The sequence below is a fragment of the Rutidosis leptorrhynchoides genome, chromosome 3 (genome assembly GCF_046630445.1).
Source record: "Rutidosis leptorrhynchoides isolate AG116_Rl617_1_P2 chromosome 3, CSIRO_AGI_Rlap_v1, whole genome shotgun sequence".
NCBI classification, from domain to species: domain Eukaryota; kingdom Viridiplantae; phylum Streptophyta; class Magnoliopsida; order Asterales; family Asteraceae; genus Rutidosis; species Rutidosis leptorrhynchoides.
The window spans coordinates 534062523-534078169 of NC_092335.1; positions in this window are offsets into that span (position 1 = coordinate 534062523).

Consider the following 15647-nt stretch of genomic DNA (forward strand, 5'->3'; position numbering starts at 1 on the left):
AGAATCACCGTGGACATCATCAATAACGCGTATATTGCATCAACGAGTTATGAAGTATTAACTCATTCTTCTGAAGAATTTATATAAATATTTTATATATATGAATTCTGAAACCAAAATAAATCTTTTCGTACTAAGCTATTAAGTATGAACTGAAAAAGGGTAGATACTACTCGTTTAAATTCATACTACAAATATGCAATGATGTACGTCCTTCGTCAACAACTTAATCATCGTTAACTACAATCCCTGTTTCAATTCAATGAATTCCGTTTTATAATAAACCAAGTGTATTATTCAATAATATGTTTGATTTTACACTTTCATCTTCAATGTACTCGAAGCTTACTGGGAAACAACATTCATATCTTGCGAAGTTAGCGAGAGTTCAATGAGTATCAGCATGATTCACTAAGGAAATATATATAAGAATAAATAATGAAGTATTGATCCATAACTTCATTAATATTCTGTGAAGAATATGTGGTTCCTAATTGTTTTAGAGATTACTTATTCTAGCTCAAACCGAAAATCAAATGAGTCTAATATTATATTGACTTATTAAATTCATGATTACATTTGAAGAAGATATATATGTACATATATTTTCATAAAGATTGTAATAAAATTCTCTGGTACAAAACATTACTTGTGAAATTTTTTTTAACGGGTAGGTAATACCCGAGAGATATATAAATTCACAATTAATATGATTATATTCTTCGACTCTGATTCAACAATCATCAACTATACTCATTACCTTCACAATAATATACATTCTTTCATAGAAATCAAAACAACCATTCTCATCCAAAATTTGATTACAACAAAACGAAATTCAAGTCAAGACATAACAGAAGACATCACTCTTAGGACTCTTACATCTTTCAAAACTATACTTTGACTTCAAAACTATGCTAGAACATCATTCGATTCTTGGAACCCAGAAAAATATTTGTATCATTCAAAGTCCTAAAACATCATATGTATATTAACAATTACAATCTATGATCAAACCCTTCAAAATTACTGAAGACACTTCAAATAATGGACAATCGAGATGATGATCTAACCACACATTACCCGCAGTCTTGCACCTGAAAAGCTCTCGAAACCAAGGACATAATTTAACACGTATCCGTGTTAAATCTTTTAGCATTTATTAGCAAAAATAACTTTGCAATTCCTTTTCAAAATAGCAAATTTTGTCACAGTTTCAGCAAGTCAACCTCGACTTTCCATTCGAAGTAGCCTTATTATAACCTGTAATACATACGATTACCCTTTTGTTACCAGGGAACCTTTTATATTCCACGACATTATCAGCAGATGTACCAGCAACTCGTTACCCCTTTGGCGGAATCAACAATTGGTATTTTGAAATCTCGCAGCATTTCTATTTCGGCAGTTATATATATATATATATATATATATATATATATATATATATATATACAACGTCTATCTCCAAGAATTACATATTTCAAATGTGAAGTTTCTGAAAAATGCTCCAGTCTACGAATTAGTGCTATTAAGTTTTGGAAAAGACTGATAAAGTGGTAAAGACAGTAGACAACAATTACGGTCAGAAGTTTGACAATAAAGAATAATAGATTGGAAAAGCTCGAACGAAAAATTTGGTACTGGAAAACGGATTGAGCAAAGTATAAAGGAGGTCGTGGACAAATCACAATGATGAAATCTACCTTCAAAGGATTCAAATGATTCAGTGTCTGCTGAAACCGTTAGTAAGAACCTTACTCCTTATTCTAAACCTTTACAGACAGATTTTCCGCGTCATTCCCTGATCTTAGATATTCTAAGATATCATCGTATTTTTCATTATAAATATCTCCGATATTCCTGAAGATATATTCCCAACTATCCTCATCAAAAATCATTTATCTCTTCACAATATTTGCGTTAAAACATAAAAGAAACTGTGTTAGTTTCTAAATTCTAAAAAATTCGAGTTTAAAATATGAATGTTTTGAAGTAGTGTTGGAAACTGAAGCATGAATTAGTATAATATAATGACACTTGATCAACGTGATTATATTACAGTAATTCATGCTGAGTTTCTAAATGGAACATAATGATTCACAGATCATAACGTCATCATGTGCCATGTTACACAACTCTTACATTCTACCCAATCTCCAAACATATTAAGAACATATTTCCTTGATAATTCTATCTTTTCGGACATTCTGGTAACTTACCAAATCAAGATCGTGCAATTACTATTTCTATCTTTGAACATTAACTATGTTTATTTCAAAATCCATACCTATGAATTCCGGACCATTATTCGCTTGACTCGAAGTCGGGAGGAGGAAACAGAAGTATGGAACTGTTGAATATAAAAGAAAATATAAAGCTCGACAACAACAAATAAATTACAAACCGTGTATATCAATACGTATTGCAACGTAAAGGCACGAGAGAATTAACAATACTATAACCCCAAGGTAATAGTAGAAATAAATAAAATCCTCCGGAGGTAGATGAAAAAGAAGAATGACAGAGATGAAAGTTAAGAGTATATCCAGGATCAGTACTGGATGAAGCATACTGATAAATATTTTAAAGTATGAATTGAGGAAGGAAGAATAGAAGGTATGAGTTGTAAGGAAATGAAGGGAGGTGGATTTATAGTAAAAGATCCGACAGAGTAATCAAAATAGATGATCGCATTTAAAGCGGATTCTAATTTCCTTGATTATCGAATAATCAAATCTCATTATGAAGATTTTACACCAAATCTCTTGAACTTGAAAATCAATCCTATCTACGTCAAAAGATATGACGAATCTATACCTACTCATTTCACCCTTTGGTGATAGCCTCACTCGTACTCTTCACAAAAATCAAATTGCTTTATCAATATTACTTGATGATAATAAAACTCTAATTTCCAACTCGTATACGTCATGAAAACATACTTATTATCAGCCATGATCATCCCATTCAAATTTCGGGACGAAATTTATTTAACGGGTAGGTACTGTAACGACCCGGATTTTTCCAATCGTTTTATACTTATGAGATTAATATTTACATAAATTAAACCTTACCAACATGATAAGCAATCCAAATTGTTGAGACTTGTGTTTTTGAAAAGAGTTTTACACAACGTTTGACCGTCCAATTTGACCGATGATATCACGAACTATATAACATACGATAATTATATGTTTGTGTATATATATGTATTTATATATATTTAACATGATCTAAGGATGGTTTAACATCTCATTATGTACTAATGACAATGAGTTATAAGTATATTTTGAAACTACTAACTTAAGTTTTCAAAACGATAACTATACGTAACATTCTTTGATATATATACTTATAAACTATAATGCTTATACATGTATCGTATATATAATGTATTTAATCACTTTTTAAGGACTTAAATACATAAAACAATATAAGTATATTCACTAAAGATAGCTATATTTGAATTCTCATTCCGTTTCCTCAAGATTTCTATACGTATATCTAGGGTATATGTACCCGTATCATACCCAGCTTCTATATGTATTTACTATTGGTATATACACATCAAATCAACATCCTAATCAACATTATTACTGCCCTAGATATGAGGTAACTAGGATTTGTCAAGTAGCATGAATTATTAGTAAGAAAACAAAATTAGGAATCTTTTTCTTTCTTTATAAACTAAAAACGTTTTTATGAATGAACACCATTTCTTCACTCCATTTTCTCATACCTACACCCTCATTTCTCTCTCAAAATACTCCTAACTTCATACTTGATCATCTCCAAGCATTTTCCCCATCATTTAGCTTCAATTACAAGCCTTAAACACCATAAGAAAACTCTTTCAAGAACATATCAAAATAACCACCCATTTGAAGAAGTATACTTCCAACCTTTTGATCTAACTCCACCACTCTTTGATTCCAAGATTTTTTCTTATCTCTTACAGTAACTTTGTCCAAGTAACTTTAGGTAGTAACCTTGTTCATAATCTTGTTCGATTCATAATTATATAGCTATCTTATTTTATGTTGTAAAATTTTAACAACAAGAACATAGTTTGAATGATTTCAAACTTGTTTGCAAACTAAATAGATCCTTCTAACTTAACTTTTAAAACACTTCAAGACCTGTAATATATCATAATAATACGCTAACTTAACAAGATATAACTTGGTTTTACAAAGAACACCTTAAAAACTGAATCTACGTCGTCGGAGTGCAACCTGGGGCTGTTTTGGGTTGGATAATTAAAAACCATCTTAAACTTTGAATTGGAAGTTCATGTTCTGGAAAAATGATATTTCTTATGAATATGTTAACACATAAAAATTTCATGGTTTAACTCAAAGTGTAAGTATTTTTAGAAAAATGATCATTAAATGTTGTTTTTATGATGGAAAATGATCACTTTCATAAGTTTTACCAAAGTTTGACCTATAACTTGTGATTTTGAATACAAACTAAGGTATTTTCAGTTCATATTATTAAAATTTGACTCGATCCAAGGAAGTGGCAAGTTGAACCAACAAAAACGGAGTTGTAATGAAGAAACTACGACTAAAACAAGATTGGGTATCCGAAGCTAGTTTAGCTACGAAAATATTTGGAGATAAAGTAAATTAATCATATCTTTTCTAATTAATATGATATTTTATATATAATTACTTATGATTTGATTTTATATATTTCAGGACCACCCGTAAACAACACGAGAAGATTAATCATAAGACCTCATGATTGTACGCAACACATCATTTGACAACACGGTACTTTATGTACGCAACACGTCATTTGACAACATGGTACCATGGGTCGAGATTAATTCTGATCAATACGAATACGATGGGGTCTTTATTTATTTTATTGAGCAACTAATTGTGGACCACTAACATCGGACTGCTAACTACGGACTAAGAAAATATTAAAAGTATTATAAGTATATATATATATATATTATATATATATGGTTAGGTTCGTGATATCTATCGGAGACCAAGTCGAGTTAAATACCTTCAAGGCAAAAGTGAGTATATAGTCCCACTTTTAAACTCTAAATATTTCGGGATGAGAATACATGCATTTTATAATTTACTTTATGGACACAAGTGATAAAAAATATATTCTACGTTGAGTTGTACCACTGGCATACTTCCCTGTAGCTTGGTAACTACTATTTACATGTTGTATTGTAAACGCGAATCCTGTTGATAGATCTATCGGGCCTGACAACCCCAACTGGACTGGACGACCAGTATTCAACGGTTGCACAGTACTTCGTTTCGGTGACTACACTTGGTACAGTGTAGTGAGATTTCATAATAAAGGGAATATGCGACGTTGATTAAATGTTAAGTATGGTTATCAACTGCTCAACCACTTAGAATATTTTTATTAAAACGTTTATGTATATGAAATCTTGTGGTCTATATTTATAACGCTGCTAGCATTAAACCTATATCTCACCAACTTTATGTTGACGTTTAAAGCATGTTTATTCTCAGGTTCCTAGAAGTCTTCCGCTGTTTGAATATATGTTAGAGAAACCATGTGCATGGAGTCATACATGTTTTATTCGAGGAAGCATTGCATTCACAAAATCATCACCGTGTATTTATTTTGACTGCATTGTCAACGGAAGTATTCTTGTAAACTGTTAATTTACGATGATTGTCTATATGTAGAAATCATCAGATGTCGAAAACATTGAATTTTAAATATTCATTTATGGTATATCTTTTCAAAAGAATGCAATGTTTATAAAACGTATCATATAGAGGTCAAATGCCTCGCGATGTAATCATATGTTATTGTATTCGTCCCTATGGATTGGGTCGGGTCGTTTCATCTTACTTCCCGATGAAGTAAAAATCTGTGAAAGTGAGTTATAGTCCCACTTTTAAAATCTAATATTTTTGGGATGAGAATACATGCAGGTTTTATAAATGATTTACAAAATAGATACAAGTACGTGAAACTATATTCTATGGTTGAATTATTGAAATCGAATATGCCCCTTTTTATTAAGTCTGGTAATCTAAGAATTAGGGAACAGACACCCTAATTGACGCGAATCCTAAAGATAGATCTATTGGGCCTAACAAACCCCATCCAAAGTACCGGATGCTTTAGTACTTCGAAATTTATATCATATCCGAAGGGTGTCCCGGAATGATGGGGATATTCTTATATATGCATCTTGTTAATGTCGGTTACCAGGTGTTCACCATATGAATGATTTTTATCTCTATGTATGGGATGTGTATTGAAATATGAAATCTTGCGGTCTATTGTTATGATTTGATATATATAGGTTAAACCTATAACTCACCAACATTTTTGTTGACGTTTAAAGCATGTTTATTCTTAGGTGAATACTAAGAGCTTCCGCTATTGCATACTAAAATAAGGACAAGATTTGGAGTCCATGTTTGTATGATATTGTGTAAAAACTGCATTCACGAAACTGATTTCGATGTAACATATTTGTATTGTAAACCATTATGTAATGGTCGTGTGTAAACAGGATATTTTAGATTATCATTATTTCATAATCTACGTAAAGCTTTTTAAACCTTTATTTATGAAATAAAGGTTATGGTTTGTTTTAAAAATGAATGCAGTCTTTGAAAAATGTCTCATATAGAGGTCAAAACCTCGCAACGAAATCAATTAATATGGAACGTTTTTAATCAATAAGAACGGGACATTTCATCACCGACATCAACAGTACCACCATCATCAAAACCAACAGTATCATTACCACTATCAACAACAACATCCGCATCCCACACCTCAACATCACAATCTGTACCTCGAACATCAACGTCATACACACCATAGATACTAAGGAATACCAACAACAACAAACGATGAAGTATTGATTCATAACTTCATCGAAGAAATATTCTGCAAAGAATATGTAGTTTCTAAAAGTTTTAGAGATTACTTATTCTAGTTCTAATTGTAAACCAAATGATTGAGCGAATAGAAATGATGAAATAAAACCCTGATCGCGTATATCACCAACACCGGAAAAACCTGTAGCACTACAAGTTCCGCCAATTTCATAATCACCAACATCATCACAAATCAACAACGCGTATATTATATCAACGAGTTACGAAGTATTTACTCATTTCCCCTGAAGAAATTATATGTATATTTAATATATATGAATTTTGAAATCAAAATAAAACTTTTCGTACTAAGCTATTACGTGTGAATCTTAACTAGTAGGTACTACTCGGTTAGTTCATGTTACTGATATACTATGATGTACATCCTTCGTTAACCATAATCTCCGTTTCAACTCAATGAATTCCATTTCATAATAAACTAAGTATATTATTCAATTATATGTTTGATTTTATACTTTCATCTTCGATGTATTTGAAACTTTCTAGAAAACATCATTCGTACCTTGCGAAGTTAGCAAGAGTTCCATGAGCACCAACATGATTCACTGAGGAAATATCAATAAAATTGAATAACGAAGTATTGATTACATTAGTGAAATACTCTGTGAAGATTATTAAATATTTAATATTTTAGAGATTATTCATTTCTAATCCAGCCGAAAATCAAATGAGCTTAATATAATATTAACTCATTAAATCTGTATTACATCTGAAGAAAAAATACATACATATATTTTCATAAAGACTGTAATAAAATTTTCTGGTACAAAATATTACTTGTGAAACTTTTAACGGGTAGGTAATACCCGAAAGATATATAAATTCACAATTAATATGTTACATTCTTCGATTCTGATTCAGCAAATCATCAACTATACTCACTACTTTCACAACGATATACATTCTTTCATAAAAATCAAAACAACCATTCGCATCTAAATTTGATTAAATATTCTGATTTTGAAAAATCAGAATCCAAGTCCAGATTTAACAGAAAACATCACTCTTAGATTCTTACATCTTTCAAATGCCATACTATGAATTCAAAACTGTACTAGAACATCATATGTATACATATAACATTCATTTCTTAGAATTATGAGCTTTCATTCTGAAAATCTGAAAAGCAACCAGTCTACGAATCAATACTCTGAATGTTGAAAAAGCTGATGAAGCAGCAAAAACTGTAAACGACCTTAACAGTAAAAGGTTGATAATAAAGAATAGTGTGCTGGCAAAGCTCAGAAAAAGAGAAAGTTTGGAACTGAAAAACGGATTGAGGAAAGTATGAAGGAGGCTGTGGATAAATCACAAAGACTAAATTTGCCTTCAAAGAATCCAAATGATTCAGTATCTGCTGAAGTCATTAACGAATACCTTGCTACCGACTCTAAACCTTTACGGACACATCTTCTTTATCATCTTTCGATATTAGAAATTCTAAGATATTATCGTATCTTTCATTATAAATATCCTCGATATTTCTGAAGATATTTTCATAACTATTCTTATCTGAAATCATTTATCTCTTCACGATATCAGTGTTACATCAGAAAGGAAACTGTTTTAGTTTCTAAAATCTAAAAAGTTTGAACTTAAATGTTATTGAAGCAGTGTTGGGAACTGAAGCATGAGTTAGTATAATATAATAACACTTGATCAACGTGATTATATTACAGTAATTCATGCTGAGTTTCTAAATGGAACGTGATGATTCACAGATCATAATGTCATCATGTGCTATGTCATACGACTCTTGTATTCTATTTAAACTCTAAAATATCAAGAAAATATTTCTTGATGATTCGGTCTTTTTCAGGGTATTCTGGTAATTTAACAAATCAAGATCGTGCCATTACCATTTTCTTCTAAGAACATTAACATTGTTCATTCCGAAATTCATATCTGCGAATTCTGGACCATTACAAGCAATGCTTAGTCACAAGAAGAAGAAACGAAGGGACAAAACTCCGAAATAGAAATTGGGGTATAAATCGCAGTAAATAAAAGAGAGCATTAACTGGGAATGACAATAATTATAGAAGACAGAAGCAGGAACTTTGAAATATAAGGGAGAATATAAAGCCCGATAACAACACATAAATTACAAACCATGTATATCAATGTTTATCGCAACATAAAGACACGGGAGAATTAAAAGCACTATCCCCAAGGGCAAAGTAGAAGTAAGCAGATTCCTCTAGCGGAAGTTGGAAAAAGAGAATAATTGTTGCGATAGTAAGGATAAGGACAAGGATCAGAACTGGATTAAGCATTTTCACAATCTTTTGAATTTGGGAATTGAGTATAGGAATGGTAAAAGTAAGGAAACAAAGGGGGTGGATTTATAGTGAAATATTCGACAGAGTAATCAAAACAGATGATCACATTTAAAGCGGATCCTAATTTCCTTGATTTCCGAAGAATCAAATCTTATTACTAAGACCTTCTCCAAATCTCTTGAACTCTGGAAATCAACCTGTCTACGTCAAAAGATATGACGAAACTTTACCTACTCATTTCACTCCTTTGTGATAACTTCATTTATACTCTTCGCGTAACCAAATTGTTTTATCTATATTACTCGCTGATGATAAAATTTTAATTTTCAGCTCGCATGCTTCATGAAAGCGTATTTATTGTCAGCCATGACCATCTCAATCAAATTTCGGGACGAAATTTCTTTAACGGGTAGGTACTGTGACAACCCGGAAATTTTTGACCAAATTTAAACTTTATCTTTATATTATTCCGACACGATAAGCAAAGTTTGTTAAGTTGAATCTCAAGAAGTGTAAACTGTATTCATACATTCATTTAACCTTGACCAAACCCTGACGATTTACGAACCATTATAATTGGATTGGAAAATATACGTGTATATATATATATATATATATATATATATATATATATATATATATATATATATATATATATATATATATATATATATTTACAAAAATATAATATTAACTTAGTCAAAAAACGTCCTGATTTAAAATAATATATTTTGATAAACAACGAGTCACTGATTTATAGAAGCAAATGACCGCAACGCTCAATTTTATAAGTTACATTTTTTATAAGGTAATTTATTGATGATTAAGTCAAATTATTAATAAGGGTACACGTCGCGTAACGTAAAAGGCTAGTTTTCTAAACGTACGAAAGTGCGTTCGAAAAATCGAAAGTGGTACACGAGTCGAGTATCAACGTACGAGTCAACAGACCAAAAATTACAAGTCAACTATGTACATGAATATAATATAATATATATATAATTAATATAAATTATATATATAATATATATAATAATATGTCAACAAACAAGAAAACAAAAAAATTGTGAGCTGGATTTTGGGGCCATGCGACCGCATGAGAAATAGGCATAAAACCCATGCCATCGCATGGCAGTCAGAATTCAGAAACATTCTATAAATTGGCCAGTTTGCTCAACACACACACATACATATTAATATCTATATTACTCCGTATTATATTTTATATTTATTATTTATAATATTATTATTATTATTAAGATTAATATTATTATTAATCTTATAGTTAGGAGTATTATTATTAGTATTATTATACATAAAATACTACGACGAGGTCATGAGCGAATTATTTTCAAACAAGCCTTCTGAAACGCCCCGTCCTAATCCATCCGGACGAAGTCCATATCGATTATAAACGATTCATAATAGTTGATTACATCACGAGGTACTTGACCTCTAAATGATACATTTTACAAGCATTGCATTCGTTTTTAAAAGACAAACTTTCATTTCATCGAAAGTTGACAGGTATGCATACCATTTCATAATATCCAAACCTTAAATGAACTAATCTGTCATTTACTTAATAATAATCTCTAATGAACTTCAACGACTCGAATGCAACGTCTTTTGAAATATATCATGAATGACTCCAAGTAATATCTTTAAAATGAGCTAATGCACAGCGGAAGATTTTTTTCAAACCTGAGAACAAACATGCTTTCAAGTGTCAACCAAAAGGTTGGTGAGTTCATCAGTTTATAGTAATCATTTCATTTTCATCATTTTAATAGACCACAAGATTTTAAATATTATAAAACGTGCAGAAGTCCCATTCCAACTGCACAAAAAAATATCTTTCATATGAAGAACACCTGGCGAGGATTCAAAATATAGTAACCATCTGTGCTGGTCTTTCACCCCACGGCTGAATACATGTGCCTTCAAAATATAGAACCTCTGTGCCGGTCTTTACACCCCACGGCTGAACACATGTTTATAAAATATAGGCCAACCGGTGCCAAAATGTCGTAAATAATAAACCATCCACCCGGCTCGGGAGCTCACACGCTCTAACGGAAACCGGGGACTAATGCGTGTCATAATAATCAACCCCAATCCCAGATAATTCTATCATAGAATGCAGTTAAGGTACTTGTGTCTATTGCGTCAAATATTTATAAAAGCGCATGTATTCTCAGTCCCAAAAATGTAAGGAGTAAAAAGGGAGCAAATGAAACTCACCATACTGTATTTTGTAGTAAAAATACATATAACATCTATGAACAAGTGTAAGGTTGGCCCCGGATTCACGAACCTATATCATTTATATACATATATATATATATATATATATATATATATATATATATATATATATATATATATATATATATATATATATATATATATATATATATATATATATATATATATATATATATATATATATATATTAACACATAATCGTAATTGTACAATTTTCGCATATTATAACTTATTTTGTATATTATATAAATTTAATTTGTGTGTATACATTTATAATGACTAATATTTATATAGTTATATTATCATATATTTAGTTAATATTATATTAAAGATACTTAATTTAAAAAAAAATTAATATGATTAATACATACTTATATGTAATATTACTAAAAGTATATTTTTATATACAAAATGTTTATTTGGTAATATAATATCAATAATAATAATAAAAGTTACTTTCGATTATAATGATAATAATACTACTAATAATAATAACTATAAAATAATAATTTTTACCTTTAACGATGGTTAGCATAATAATAATGATACTCATGATAATATTATTAGTAATACTTATAATAATAATAATCTGATAAAATTAATAATAATGTTATTACTAATACTAACAATAATGATAATAATATTGATTGTATAATAACGATAATAATTACCTTAATCAATAATAAAAATAACTAATACTTAATATTAGTAGTAGTAGACCAATAATGATAATAATAATATAATACTAATGGTTATATAATGATAATAACACTAATATTATTGATAATAACAATGATTTGTATTAATGATAGTAATAATATTAATTACTTAACAAATATAACAAAATTTGATAATAATCATATAATAATATAATAATAATAATAATAATAATAATAATAATAATAATAATAATAATAATAATAATAATAATAAAAATAATAAAAAGGATAATAATAAAAAGAATGGTGACTACCTCACAATAATAAGCTCCAAAAATAAATTGCCCTTGCACGGGCTGGAACCCTCGACCTCTCGCTTACCCACAAACACCCTTAACCACTAGTCTGTTTCCATTTATTTGATATTTTTCAAACCTATTTATATAAAACCCGATATATCCATTATTCTGATACATGTCTAACCTCGGCCCAACTTAATAATTTCGGTCCATTAGATTTTGCAGCCCAATATCGATTCATAAGTCCAATTCAATAACCCAGACAGCTTCTGTGGTAAATTTAAAAAAAAAAAAAATTGTTGCTGTAGCCAAGTTTCGAACCCCAGACCTCTAGTTCATATCCACACACTCTAACCATTGATCTGTCTTCTGTTTTCCTGATTCAATTGGTTCCTTAATTTACTATCACCATCGTTTTTTTTAAAAAAAAATAACCACGTAGCAGTAGGTGGCTGATCATGGAGGTGAATTGTGGTTGACGAATGAAACAACAAAAAAAAAAAAATGCAAGTAGTAGCAGCGAGCTACAGGAACAGCGAAAAGAAAAAAAAAATAAAAAAAAATAATGATGGTGGTGGTCTTGATCGTAAAAGGTGGATGTTAAAAGATGATTAAATGGTGGGTTGAAGTGGTTTAGTGGTGGTTGTAGCGTAGTGATCTTGTCGAACAATAGTTAAAGTAGTGGTAGCATGTGGTGTTTGCTTCAAATCGAACAAGAAAGGGAAAGGGGACCAAAAACAGTTAACCATTGATGGTGGTTGTTAATGGTGGTTTATGGTGGTTGATGTGCAGCGTGGTGTATATATAATAGTTATTAAATTTTTGCAGGAAATACTATTAAATACGATACAATTTTACACAAGATATTTATTTATTTATAGAATGGATATACTTAAACCTTGCTACAACACTTATAGACAGTGTACCTAATCGTACAGTAGTGTAGTTTTTAGTAAGTCCGGTTCGTTCCACAGGGAATCTTTTTTAAACAAAGCTCAACGCTATATTAGTTTACTTTTATAAAAATACAAATATATATATATATATATATATATATATATATATATATATATATATATATATATATATATATATATATATATATATATATATATATATATATATATAAGTAATATTATTATTATAAAGGGGGGTTTTTACCGTTTAATGACCGGTTTGTCGATTTTAAAACTTTAGTCGCAGTTAAAACCAAATGTAAAATATTAAAAATAAATACAAGACTTAAATTAAAGCATGAAGTAAATAACGATAAATGAAATTGCGAATAATAAAAGTGCGATAAAATAAACTTGCGATAATTAAAAAGTACGATAATTAAAAGTGCGATTAAATACAATAACAATAAAAATGCGATAATTAGAAGTGCAATTAAATATAAAATAAAGGAAATTAAATATGAAATAAAAGAATTATGCTTATTTAAACTTCCGTAATCATGATGTTTGACGTGTTGATTTTAGTTTTATGCCCATGGGTTAATTGTCCTTTGTCCTGGATTATTTAATATGTCCGTCTGGTTTTTGTCCATAACAGTCCATCAGTCATAAATATAAAGTGCGAGTGTCCTCGTCAAATTATCCTTATACCCGAAGTTAAATATTCCAACTAATTGGGGATTTAAACTGTAACAAGATTTTAATACTTTGTTTAATAATTACACCAGGATGTCGACTGAGTGTAACCCAAGGTTTTAATATTTTGTTATCAATTATACCAAATGTCCTTGTACATAATTTCACCCCCGTTTTAATTATTCTAGTGGCTATTAATCCATTCCCGTGTCCGGTTAAATGAACGATTATTCGTACATATAAATACCCCGCCCATCGTGTCCGATTGAGTGTATATGGTAATTTATAGGGACGCCCAATTGTAAATCTTTATATTAACATTAACAAACTATCATTTAGTTAAACAAATATAAAGCCCATTAATAGCCCATAGTCTAATTTCCACAAGTGTCGTTCTTTTGTCCAAACCCCAATTATGGTACAAAGCCCAATTACCCAATTTTAGTAATTAGCCCAACATCATGATTACTTCGTTTTAAATAAGCATAATAATAACTTAGCTACGAGACATTAATGTAAAAAGGTTGAACATAACTTACAATGATTAAAAATAGCGTAGCGTTACACGGACAGAATTTCGACTTACACCCTTACAATATTCGCTAACATACCCTTATTATTAGAATTATAATTAAAATTAAATTATAAATTATAAATATATATATATATTTTACGTATGAGAAGAAGAAGAAAAAGATGATGAAAATGATCAGATTTCGGTTTGCTTTATAGGGAGTTTCAAAACTGGGGGCTCCGCGACTCGCGGCCATTTTGCCTTCAAACTCCGCGAGTCACGGAGTTTGAAATTACAGCTCACAACTTTGGAGTCTTTCTCTGCCGACGGTTTTTATTTATAAATATAATATATATATAATTAATATAATTAATTATATATTATATTATATTTAAATACATAGTTAACTTGTAATTTTTAGTCCGTTGCGTCGAGCGTTGAGAGTTGACTCTGGTCCCGGTTCCGGATTTTCGAACGTCCTTGCGTACAATTTTATATTTTGTACTTTGCGTTTTGAATCTTGTACTCTTGTAATTTCGAGACGTTTCTTATCAATAATTGGAACCTTTTTGATTGTCTTTTGTACTTTTGAGCTTTTTGGTCGTTTGCGTCTTCAATTCGTCGAATCTGTCTTTTGTCTTCACCTTTTATTATTTAAACGAATATTACTTGTAAATAGAACAATTGCAACTAAAAGCTTGTCTTTCTTGAGGAATAATGCTATGAATTATATGTTCGTTTTTAGCATTATCAAATATTCCCACACTTGAGCGTTGCTTGTCCTCAAGCAATATCGTCTTGAAATACTAGAATCACTTCTTTATTTTTCACACTTTGTACATCAGTGATTTTCTATACGGCGGTATAAACAATGGTAGTAACGATATGGTTTACAGTCCCACATGACTATAAAAATTTAGATCCATTAAGGAAATTGGATCTTTATGAAAACATTTGATCTTTTGAAAATTAAATCTAGTTTTTACCCTAGATAAGTTTTCCGGAATAACCCTTTACCGGTGTTTGCAAAATATTTTTGTGGGTTTGGTGGGTTTCAGATTTGAAAATTTTAGCTCAAAACTTGCGGTTTTGTGTTACCCA